The sequence below is a fragment of the Rhagoletis pomonella genome, unplaced genomic scaffold, assembly GCF_013731165.1.
Source record: "Rhagoletis pomonella isolate Grant_MI unplaced genomic scaffold, Rhpom_1.0 Rhpom_scaffold_00003, whole genome shotgun sequence".
NCBI classification, from domain to species: domain Eukaryota; kingdom Metazoa; phylum Arthropoda; class Insecta; order Diptera; family Tephritidae; genus Rhagoletis; species Rhagoletis pomonella.
Window position 1 is genome coordinate 51,956,850 of NW_023458557.1, and position 12,956 is coordinate 51,969,805.

Genomic DNA, 12,956 nt, shown 5'->3' on the forward strand with positions numbered 1-12,956 from the left:
GTTGTCTTTATGCCGTGATGTCTGAATTTGGTATCCTCACGAAACGAATACGGCTGTGTAAAATGACGTTGCAAAATACCACCATTACCGTCAGAGTTCAGACAAGGTCCCCTTTGTGTGATTTATTATAATTGTTTAGAATAAATTTTCGTTTAGTGCATCAATTTCACTAAAAACACAAATATATGGATTAAATTTAATTAATAAATATGAAATAAATTTTAAAGCCACTGTTTGATGATAAATTTGTTACAAAATATAGTTGCTTATCGGAATGCTCTGAGCGCTGCCACTGAAAAGTTGATTTTCGTACAAAAACACCCCTAGCCCTTGTTGCTGTATCGCATCGTGGTGAATTTACATTTCCGAGTAATCTGCTTGTGTCAAAGGTAAACAAAGGTAAAATAAAAAAGGTTAACAAAGAAAAAAGTAATTTATTTCCCAAATTTATCGATTTGTTTGATGTAAATTTATTAATTCTACGTACATAGAAAGGTGAAAGTTTCGTGAAGATTTGAGCACTCGACATTAGGGCATCATTTATGGAATTCAAGAGCTTCATATTTGTGCTGTTGCCCCATATTAGCATCTTAAGACTGGTTTTCACTAGGCCATAGTTTGACGCCAAAATTTGGCGACATATTTTGACGCGACTTTATCTCTTCATCCATACCTTGACCGATGATTTTATAGGCCAAAAACATACATATAGCCAATTTAGCAGCGCATGTACTTTTAGTTGCATTGCAAAATATATCATATTTATCGCTGCATAATCTTATAGTACCAGGTTCACCGAGGAGTGCATATACTTTTTAAAGTTTTCAAGATTTGGATAGCTTTAAAAAAATATTTTGGGAAAAAAGGATTTCGGTATCTATTAAGTAAATTTCTTACTCCCAAATTAAGTGGCAATCCTATTCCGAAATACGCTGGAATGAATGGTACATACCTTGAGCGTATATGTACTGTGAATACATAAAAAAAAGCTGATTGAAATTAACAAAATTCAAATTTGTATTACTTAGAAGCGTGGCAACCCCGATGGAAAATATTTTCTGACTAAAGTTCTCAACAATACCTTTCATTTGATATCCATATTGCGATGTTTTAGATAAATTGTGTAGAATCGAAAATAAGTGACAACCTTACACTATTACCCACTATTAGGGATAAGATTTTGTATTTAGGGAAAGCATTGTTTAAGAGCCTTCTCTTGGTACCCATGAATAGTAATATTTTACCTTTTTTTCTAAACAAAAAAAAATAAGTAAATATGCGATTCGAAATAGGTGGCAACCCCATTAAAAATATTTTTGAGTTAAGGATCTTTAAATTACCTTCCATTTGATACCCATATTATGATGTTTTAATTAAATTGTAACAAATTTCGAATAGGTGGCAACCTTATACGAGTCTTCTAGGAGATAGTGTCTATTCAGATAACCTTAAAATCCAGAATATTATCTGTGTACAAAATTTCATCAAAATCGTTAGAGCCGTTTCCGAGAACCCCGAGAAAAGTATACATTAATTATAAAACAATTCAATTGTATTGCAAAACGTATACATCTTCACGCTTTTGTCTTGGTTTCCTAGCCCAATAATAATGCTCTCAGTGATGCATTTTCTGTTTACGAAAATCTTAGATCTAGACTTTTAGCAAAGTGTTTGGCCGATCTTCTCCAAATTGTGGTGCGTGTCTTGATTTTTTTATGGAGAATATTTATCAAGACAGAAATAATCGCGTACGTTTGCCATTGCCAGCCGAGGAGCAACCGCTGTCTAGGAAAAACCATTTTTGAAGTGTTATGAATTAAACTCGGTAACTTGCGATAATGATCCGAACATTGTCGGTAACTCGTTACAAAATAGGAATGCCATTATTTTCTTAATATTTCTGTTGAATCTTAAATCGCTAATTTCGACTCTTTGCAAATTTTATCATATATTTTGGTGATTAAAAATATGCTTACAGTTTCAATCAATATACATTTGCGGTCAAGTAAACCTTACCACTGAACTTTTCCTTTACTTTGTTCACAAGTGCAAAAATCTTTTCTGGACTTTGAGAGTAAAAAACGAATCGTCTGGGCATACGTGTGTACAGTTTTGGCACAAAGGGAAACTTGAACTATGTAGATTAAAATTGACCGAAGAATAAATGGGCATTTAAAACAATATGTATTGAAATGCAAAATCCAGGTTCCTGTTCAAGAGTTACAACAAATTAGTCTAAGAGCTAGCAACGTTTTCGAGCAGGAACTTCAGGACAGCTGGTTTTTTGATATGACATCTCTCTCACTCCCTCGGTTAGCGTTAGGACCATCTGGCAGGTTGTAATGGCTGCGTTGACTACTGCGCCCCGTACTTTACAGTTAAAAATGCTAATTTTTTAAGTCATTTTAGTAAGGCTAATTTTCTTTTCATTGGCTTTAACTAGCTTTTAGAAACGTAGATTTATTATTGCCAGACATGTCCGTTGTTGCTAATATTGCGCCAGATGTAATTTTTTATTTAAAAAAATTTAATTTTTCAACTCATTTTAGTAAAGCTCAAAATTTAATATGATGTTGTTTAAGTTCTTATGAATCTAAAATTAATTTGCCAGACATTAATTCGGTTGCTAAAGCAAGATCCAGACCGATTTAAAGCTGAAAAGTATTACGCTGGTAGTGCTCCCTCACTCATAGTAGCAAAATAGTGAATTTTCATAGGATTTTAGTATGAAAACTGGAAACTATAACTACTTATCTAACGTTATAACACAAATATAATTATTGGAATATCAACAATTAATTTTTTTTTTCAAATACGTTAAGGCAAATAAATACTTAAAACATTTCAAAAAATATCAACTTCTATAGTGTCGGAATAAAGCAAGAAAAGCAAGAGAAAAACACAAAAATTTTTATACTTATAACATTATCACAACATTTTTATATTTAAACACAGGTTAACAACAAAAATGCACAGCGGATACCACTATCCAATTCCTATGCAGAATTGCTTGCTGATTCCGAAATTTAGTATTTTTTCCATATATAAGTTTTCGAGATATTTGAAATTTACCGGTATTCAGCTTATAAAAAGTGGTTCTACTTAATAACGTATATTTTATAAAAATGTAGCAAATGAAAGGTAGAAAAACTCCCCATAAACTGTATACATATATGTACATCAGTTTTCTATAAACTCAGTAGAGAGATTTATTCATCGTTCTAGATTTTTAATTTTTTTATGAAAAAAAATAAAAATAATTCTAACCTTAACAAGGAAAAACTTCAATATTTTTTTTTTTCATTTGTTTTAACTCTTTTCTTCATGGTGGCCACCACAGTTAACCACCTAAATTTTGACGTATAATTCAAAACAGCGCTTTCTTACGGAAACAGTGTGTATTGAAACGTGTAAATAAACAAGCCGTGCAATTCTTGTCCAAAAAATATTTGAAACAAACTAGCGCAACTGTTGTTTACAATTATAAAATTTCATTCGAAATCGCGAAATTCCAAGTCGTGAGAGTGTGTGAGAGTTGTTTCTTTGCTGGTAGGCAAATACAACATTTTGTCGATTATTTTTGCGCAAAATACGTATTATATTACTGTTAGTGTAGAATAAAACTAAAATTTGGTAAAACTTTTACAATAAGTGTACTTATTCAAAGTGATTAGCAGCGGTAACCACCGTTCGGTAAGTAGCTAAATTTTACGCGAATTTTTAGTGAAGTGCAAGATGGAACTAAAATTTATGTTGTTTAGAGGAAATGGCCAAGTTATCGGATAAGGAAATTGAAAACCTATTGATATATGAAGAAATACCTTACTTATACTGATACCCGCACGGTGGTGATGACTCTGATAAAGATCTATCTGAAATCGAAGAAATCCCTCAAGATGAGCAACAGTTTTTACTAGGTGAGGATCTTTTTCCATCAGATGAGGAGGATGAAGTCCTATTATCCCAGCTGCTTGGACGAATTCAACCTGCTACCCAAGAGGTTCCGATACTAGGTCAAACCGTGCGACCTCCAAAATGGAAGATAAATTTACAACTTCAAGCAATTTGCCGGACGAAACAACTAGTCTAGCTGCAAGCCAACAGATGACCCCCCTGAAAATTATCAATTTGCTTTGGACGGATGACATTATGCAACACGTAACATTTCACACAAATCTATATTCGGAACAAAAAGGGGGTACTTATAAACCGGTTTTTATTGCTCTGAACTTAGTAATGGGCGTGAAAAAAAGTCCAAGCTGTAGAGACTACTGGTCATCCTCACCTGATTTGCGTGACGAATACATAGCACATTTTATGTCACTCAGCCGTTTCTCATGGATTCTTGGAAATTTACATCTAAATGACAATAACCTGTTGCCCTCACGAAACAATCCCCATTACGATAAGTTATATAAGATACGCCCTTTCATAGAAATGCTACGAGAATCTTACAAGAAAAATTACAATCGCACAGAAAAAATTGCTATTGATGAATCAATGATAAAATTTAAAGGTAGAAGCTGTTTGAAGCAGTATATGCCGAAACAGCCAATAAAAAGGGGGTACAAGGTATGGACGAAGTGTGCTTCTTCTGGCTATTGTTTAGATTTTGATATATATTCAGGAAAAGTCGGAAATAAAGTGGAGACTAATTTAGGAGGCAATGTTGTCAGAAAATTCTGTGAGGGATTAGAAGATAAAAACCATAAGGTGTACTTTGACAATTATTTTAACAGCTACGAACTGCAAGTCGATTTACGCCAGAAAAACATATATGCATGTGGAACTGTAAACGAATCTCATAAACATCTTCCTACTTTGAAATCTGACAAGTCAGAGTCAGTGACAATCAGATGGTTTCCTTTATGAAATGGAAAGATAAACGCTGTGTTTTCATTTTGAGTTCACGATCCCAGAAATGAGGTTCATGTGAGAAGAACAGAAAAAACTGTGGAAATAGTCGAAGTACCATGCCATCTATCCTTGAAAGACTATAATGAAAATATGAATTTCGTGGATAAATTCGACCAGTTGAAAGGTAGTTATGCGACTGACCTCAAATCAAAGAAATGTTGGCCCCGCATATTCTTTCATTTTGTGGACTGCATAGTGGTAAATGCTTTTATAATCTATAAAGAGCTATAAAAAGACCCTATGTCAGGATTGGATGAATTGCTACTTGCTCTTATATAAAGAAACACAAACCTGAAGTACCTGCAGCAATAAGGCTTGCTATGGGTAACCATCAGACTATAAGAGGCACTTCAAGACGCTGCAGTGTATGTAGCACGAAAAACATGCCTGTGCGTACTGTATGGAGCTGTAAAATATGCAAGGTACCTCTTTGCTACCGGGAAGGAAATGAGTGTTTTAATTATCACCATGAACATATGTAATACTTGTTTTGAATAAATAATAAAATTAAAAAAAAATTTGTATACTTATTTCACAGTGGTTACCATAGCTAACCACCTTATAACTCACCCCCCCGCTGATGTAATTTAAAAAAAAAATGCATTCATGGCTTAATTTTAACCCGGACACAAGACTATATTGAAATTTACGATTCTATCATTGCCAACAAAAAACTGTGCCGGAAAGAGTTAAAGCATGTTCCTTTACAAAAAATCAATAGATATGTGAATAAAATAGTTGTGAATGGTCATATGAAAATGAGCAAAATGTATGAACATTGTGCATAATCATACATGGCGTATGAGTAACATTCTTTGCTGCTCATATTACATACTTTTTTATTTATCCACCGATTTTCTTCTTTTCAAATAAGTACTTGTTTTTTTTTTGTAAAAGAACAGTCTTTAACACAAATGAAAAATTTGACAAAAAATCTGTTATTTCTTAAAATTTTTTTGCCTGTTAAATTTAGTAAAAAAGTTAAAATTTAGTAAAAGTAAAAATCTTGAATGATTAATAAATTCCTCAGAAACTACTAAGTTTATAGAAAACTGATGTACATATACACTGTTTATGGGGAGTTTTTCTACCTTTGATTTGCTACATTTCTTATAAGATACTATACGTGATTAAGTGAAACCACTCTTTTTAAGCTGAATAACGGTAAATTGCAAATATCCCCAAAACTTGTTTATAAAAAAATACTCGATTTTCGGAATCAGCAAGCGATAGCAATTAGATAATAGCACCGGTGCGCAAAAAAATAAAAGTTTGTGATCCAATGAAATTTATGCGTCTTGATAGTCGTCGTCATCGTCATCGTCACTGCTCACATTTCCATATTCACTATCATCATCTTCGTTTGATGCGTTGTCCAAATCAAGTATTGTATTATCTGTAATGAAATAAAAAATTGTCTGACTTATGCTGGATTAGGTATTATCTATTTATACCATTATTTCTATACGGTTTTTTTTACCTTTAACGATAATATCAGCAACTGTTGATGGCAATTGCTCTCCAACAAACCAAACGAAGTAGTATTTATTATCGTTTATGGTCCAGCCGGAAACTTGTGGCGATAAATATGTTGGATGTTTTAAGTTAGCGTTTCTCCAAAATTTTGTCACGTAACGAACTCGTAATAAATACTGATACAATTCAGATTTACATGGCGGTAAACTTGATGAATCAAAATTTCGAATTTTCTTTTCAAATTTGTCATTTGAACTTTTAGATCGATAAGTATTTGAAAATATATGAAATCGAACGTCATTGACGTTCGAAGCATCACGAATTCCATACATGTGACAGATAAATTTCTCTAGGATTAGAAATGTATGCTGGAGTAATTCTTCATCATCCTCTATAATATTTTGAAAAGCTGACTCTTGAGATTTTTCCAGCAATTTGAAAGGGCTGAGTTTGCCTTTCCGAGAGAAAGCCGGCGTATAATCGCACCCTGTGATTGCATGAAAACACGGTAGAGCTTTTGATAAAGAACTTCCAAGAGTTTTGTAGAGGTCATTAATATTAATATATCTCTCATTGTTTCCTACACCCATATTTATCCAAAGTTTTAAAGGAGCATTTAAATGGTCCATGTTGCCGAGAAGTATAACTAAAATATCTGAGTCGGAGCAGCGTATGACAATTTCAGCGTTGAAATTAATTTGGCAAATATGATATATAATACGCGAATCTGCTTCTTCGTGCTCTTCACATGACAACAAATCTTCAACAGTTTTAATTTCTTTGTTATTTTCAACTCGGTACGAATAGTACTTGTTGAAACTTACGTATATATTTTTATTGCCAATAAAAGAAGCCATGTGATCACTTGCCCAATGATCAATGAAAAAATTAACTAGAGCTTCTTTAAACCGTATATTTTTAAGTTCAGATGCAAAATTATGGGGTCGAATTTGGTTTGGTCCGATTTTAACTTGGCTGATTGATTCATTTCGACGTGAACGCTCACAATCTTTTATTGAAGGTATAAAGTATTGATCGAACACAATATCGATGCGAGTTGACTTAAATCGTGAAATTAGATTAAGAAACTTTTTCGATATACCTTCGAACGTTTGAGGCACTTCTTTCATAACATAAAGAAACCATCTAAAATACTGATATCGCAATATAATGGTTGCTTACTTGTATTGCTACTCATCTTCTTTTCCATTAATTTTACTAATTGTGCTTTATTTGTTTTGCAAATACTACCATCTGCATGACACATGGATGTTGGCACCGGTGTAAGCGGAAATGTCAATACTTTCTCAATATCGACTTTGTGAGCTAAGGATATTCCCAACATTCGTCCGAATAAATCTCTTTACATTCTTAGTTCGACCACTTTATTTCGAATGGTTAGTTTTTTTGTGGAACCTCAGCAAAGTTTAAAACTCGATTTTTATACCCGAGCGCACTTGTGCACAAGGGTATTATAACTTTGTTCACATAACGGTTGTTTGTAACAGGCAAAACGAATCGAGATTGATATAGACAAATGTATACATAAATGATCAGGATTAAAAGAGAAATCGATTAAGCGGTGACTGTCTGTCCATCCGTCTGTGCACACGATAACTCGAGTAAAAATTGAGATATCTTAACGAAACTTGGTATGTGCACTTCTTTCGGGCGTAGGACGGATGGTATTGAAAATGGACAAAATCGGACAATAACCACGCCTACCTCCCATATAACGGTAATTTTCCGAAATACGAAAACTGCGATATTTTAGTAACTACTGAAGATTATTCACTCATAATTGATATTTACAAGGAATGAAACCGAAACCCAAACCGAAACCGTAACCGTTTAAAACCGTTTCGTTTTTCAAAACCGAAACCGAAACCGTAACCGTTATCTTGACCTGAAAAGGATCGATACCGAAACCATTTCAATCACAGGTTTCAATCGGTTTCCAGAAATTTACAAAAATAATAAATAAAAATTTCTTTGAAATAAATGATTTATTTAACCAAAATCAGCAACATTTTGCTAAAATTCTTGTTAAGTAGTAAATAAGTATGGCAAGGTAACTTTTCGCAAAAATCTGCTGATGACTTTGTTGTTGTGAATCGATAATCGATTAATTATATTTAAGTAGTTTCTTTCCCGTACGCAATGCGAGGTCCCGCGTGTGCCCAAAATAGCCCAGAAATCATGCCTGTACTCAACAAAATGGGTAATAGAGAGCGAAAATTCGAGCGTATTCGATCGTAAGTGTATTCTTCTTCCTGCCCGAAATAGCCCGAAATTTTCTCCGAGTAAAAATGGATAAAGTGTCAAAGTGCATATCAGCTGTATTGTGTTTACATGTTGCCTGCATTTACTTGGTGCTTTTAAGGAAAAGTGAATGGCCTGTTGATGTATTTTCAATATATGTACTTAAAATCAAATTTGTGAAACCAAAATTCAATTTCCATGTGTTTGCATTTAATACCATGTTCTGACCGACAATCAAAACATGTTCCCTTCATTTTCTTTTCATTTACAACCTTTAACTTTCATTCTTATTTTGCTTTGGCCAGGCAATTAACAATAAATCCGAAATGGCGTATTAAAGATGATAAAATATGACTTCCACTTCGATAAATAATCGAAAAAAAAAGTTTTAGCAACGAAAACATGCTTCCGATGTCGGTCAGAACATGGCATAAGTGACAAAAACAAGAACAACGTGAATCAGCTGTTTCTCGACTTGTGGGCACGAAATGTGGAGGTTTGCGTTTTCGTACTTCTGAACTTTGTTCCATTTTTGAAAGAAAATGTTTCTCTTATTCTCTAATTACCAAATCCGGTCCGGATTGTCAGGGAAAGAACCTAGTGTTGATATTATCAGTGAACTGTAATTTTCGATTTTCTTTCCTCAACGTTTAAGACATTGTGATTTAAATAATATCAACAAAATTTATGTGAAAAACCGAAACCGGAGCGAAACCGAAACCAAAACCGAAATAAATTTTGAAGAACGAAACCAAAACCGAAACCGAAACCGGAACGTTATTTTGAATCGGTTTCATTCCTTGGATATTTACAATAAGTTTTAGACGACAAATAAGAATATTGTAAAATTTTGGAAAATGGGCGTAGGCCACGCCCACTTATGGTTACATGTGTTACATCTTGGTAATGGCTGCACCAATTTCTTCCAAACTTGGCACAGTTGTTGGCCCTGGTACAGCATATCAAATGGCCGAAAATTTTTAAAATCGGACAATAACCACGCCCACATCCCATATAACGGTTATTTAGAGAAATACGAAATCTTCGATAAATCAGTAATTATTGAAGCCAATTTATTCAAAATTGATGCTTGCAACAATTCTTTACCAAAAAATACGTTTAGGATAAAATTTTGAAAAATGGGCGTGGCACCGCCGAAATTTAAGGAGCTAATTTACTCAAAATGGATACACCCCGGTTTACCATGTAGCGGTAGCTTTCGGAAAGGTGAAAAACATATATTTAATACTTGCGCCGGGTATTTAACGTTCGGCTCCGCCCGAACTTAGACTTTCTTACTTGTTTTTAATTGGTTTGTCAAATCTATTTTCATCCTCGGCACATTCCTTAATGAACTGTTTCCTCAGTTTTTCGCCATTTTCCTCGATGTTCAATAAAAACTCAGCTACAGAAACAGGTTTTGAAGTAGCAATATTATAAAGGTTATCTTTATCTAAATCAGGGTCAAATGGGTTAACATTTCCTTTAAATATATCAACAAAATTGGCAAGTTGTTTTTCATAAATTTTAACTCGATTGGGCTGTAATTCTGCAGTCACATCTTGCAAATATCTTAGTCCACAAACATCGAGAACATGGGAGATCAAAGCTGCTCTAATACTATGGCTTTTTGCCCAGCGTTGACGTGCAGCTATGGAATTGGTGAAATGCGCAATTCCACTGAGGCGATTGGCAGCGTCAGCATTTATTGTCTGTTCGAGCGTAAGATCAATCGGTATCCTTGAAAATTTCTTATCGGTTCTTTTAATTCCCAAGCATCCAGATTTTAAGTCATCCCCAAGTCCTGGGTGTGTTTGGTTGACATTGTTCAAATTGTATGAATATTTAACTCACCATCGAGCGTAGTTCGGTTGATTTACAATAAAAAATATGTTGGTCATTTTTGGAATGACATACTTGAACATCTCAAAGTCACCCAGGCGTATTCTCCTTGATAGGGTGACATAATAATTAACAAGCTGGATATAGATCATATAGAATTGAGCAGTTTTGCCATGATCACCTTGTCTAGTTTTTGCTACGAATTCGTTATACGAACAAAGCAGTCGCGATAATACCTGATTCGGTAATAATTCTTCTATTGTAGTTGAATTAGAAACCTTAATATTCTGATATTTTACAAGGTCATTAATAATTTGTTCTCGAATGAAACCTTGTTCAACGTTCTTCGCTTTCAAAACTTTATCAAAATGTAGCATTTGCAATCCTAAAGCCATCAATGGATACAGACGTTTACAGCGATTGAAATGTTTACCTTCGATTATTCCACTCACAGATCCTGAAGCTATAATTGTGCTTTCCACCATCATATGTGATAACCCACACTCATTGATAAAAACTCCAATTGATTTAAAAAAAAGCCGTCATTAGATTAAATGAACCAAGATGTATGAAAAGATTATCAAACCTCGGACTCTCTGTTGATTGAATTTTATAAGCTATTTTAGCAATTGCCAAGTCATAGGTAACCTGAACATAAGTTTGATTACTTTCTTTACCAATTGTTTGGGCCTGTTCCATTGTATTCACCACTACTGCTATGTTTGTTGGTGACAAATAAATAGGTGTAAGGTAGGACACTTTTTGTTTCGAGCTATTGTCTTCCATGATACGACTATTGAAGCCAGTCCACATTGGAGTATTTGGCAGATGGAAAAAGTGTGAAACCAATTGTATTAGATCGATTGTTTGTATTAAAGGAAAGTTTTCGGGAATAAATGGTGGAATGTTTTCAACAAGTGTTAAGCGGCTTAACATTTGCAATCGGTTACTATATGGTACGATATCAGGAACAATTGCTTGAAAAGTTCGTCTTCTTTTTTCTGGAGGTGGTAACATAGCTTCTGAGTTATCACTTATATTCTTAAGATTCAATTCATTGTGAGAATCATTATCAATATTTTGGTATATTATTCCTACTGTGTCATGTAAAGTTTCTTTTCCGTTTAAAGTATCGAAATATCTATCAAAGTTGTCAAAAGCTACACCTGTGCATAATGACGGGTTTCGAATAATATCAGGAGGGGAAACTTCAAAACGCTGAGTAAATGAGTAGGTAGCTCCAGTTTCTAACTCTTCCAATGTGGTATAGTTGCAGCAATGTCCAAATCGATTTAAAATGTTAATGATTTTTCTGCTACTTGAAAGGCTTTTTACAGTCATATCAAGGTTAATATGCTTCGACAGTTTAACGGCACCATTACTCACACAGAAAATAGCATCAGAAGCCATTGAGTTACTTAATCTATTACAACTGAGACCATCTCTGTGACGAATATCTTTACCTCCAATCAGTGTTTTAAAAACTCGATCTAATTTGTCTGGAATTGTACATTCACCATTAATTAAATCACTTGTGTTGATTTTCGATTGTAGTTTTGATTTATCAATTTTTAAAATGATGTTTCGTAGGATTAATGCAACTTTGTCAATAACGTCATTCTCTTCAAGTTTCTTAAAATCTCCATCTTCTAATAAACTACAATCTTTATGAATGACCACTTTTCTTTTATGTTTAATTAATATTTTGACTTCTTGAAATATTTTAAAATTTTCTGTTCAAAAGAATTATTTGTCATTAAAATTATATCCGGCTGAGGCTGAAGGTTTAGCTCATGTTCCAAGCTATCATTGTACGTGTCACAAAGAGAAGATAACAGTAAACAACTTTTTTTTATGACAACCCTTTTTCTATTAACGTTATTATGTTTTTAAAAATATTTTTGTGGATATTTCGATTGGTATGCCAGGAAGTATGTCGAATGTCCTCAACAACTTTACTGTACTCATTGAAATACCATAATCACACGAGTCATGATAAAAAACATTTTTATTTGCAAATTGTAGGCGTTTGATTTCTTCCAACAACTCTTCATTTTCTAATTCTGTCATCCACTCTGCTATTTTTACATAAATTTTTGCCGCTTTTAGATTGATTAAATCGAATATCGATTAAGGAAGGGCTTTCGACTAGATTTTTTAGGTCCGATTCGATGCAAATAAATAATAAAAAACAGAAATTGTAACCAAACTAATTATAATTATAATTATTTATATTTTATTTTATATGATTATATTATTAAGACGGTGTATTAACCTTCGCCACCACTGTTTTAGTACAATTTAGAAGTAACGGTAATTATTTATGCTTCTCCCACCTTTCTTCAAATCATCGCTCAGATTTGTACCTTATGTTGCGCTGACCCATGATTCAATAATACAAGCAGTGTTGCCAGGTGTTCGGCATGAGAAAACGTCCCTCTTGGTCTGAAAAAACGTCA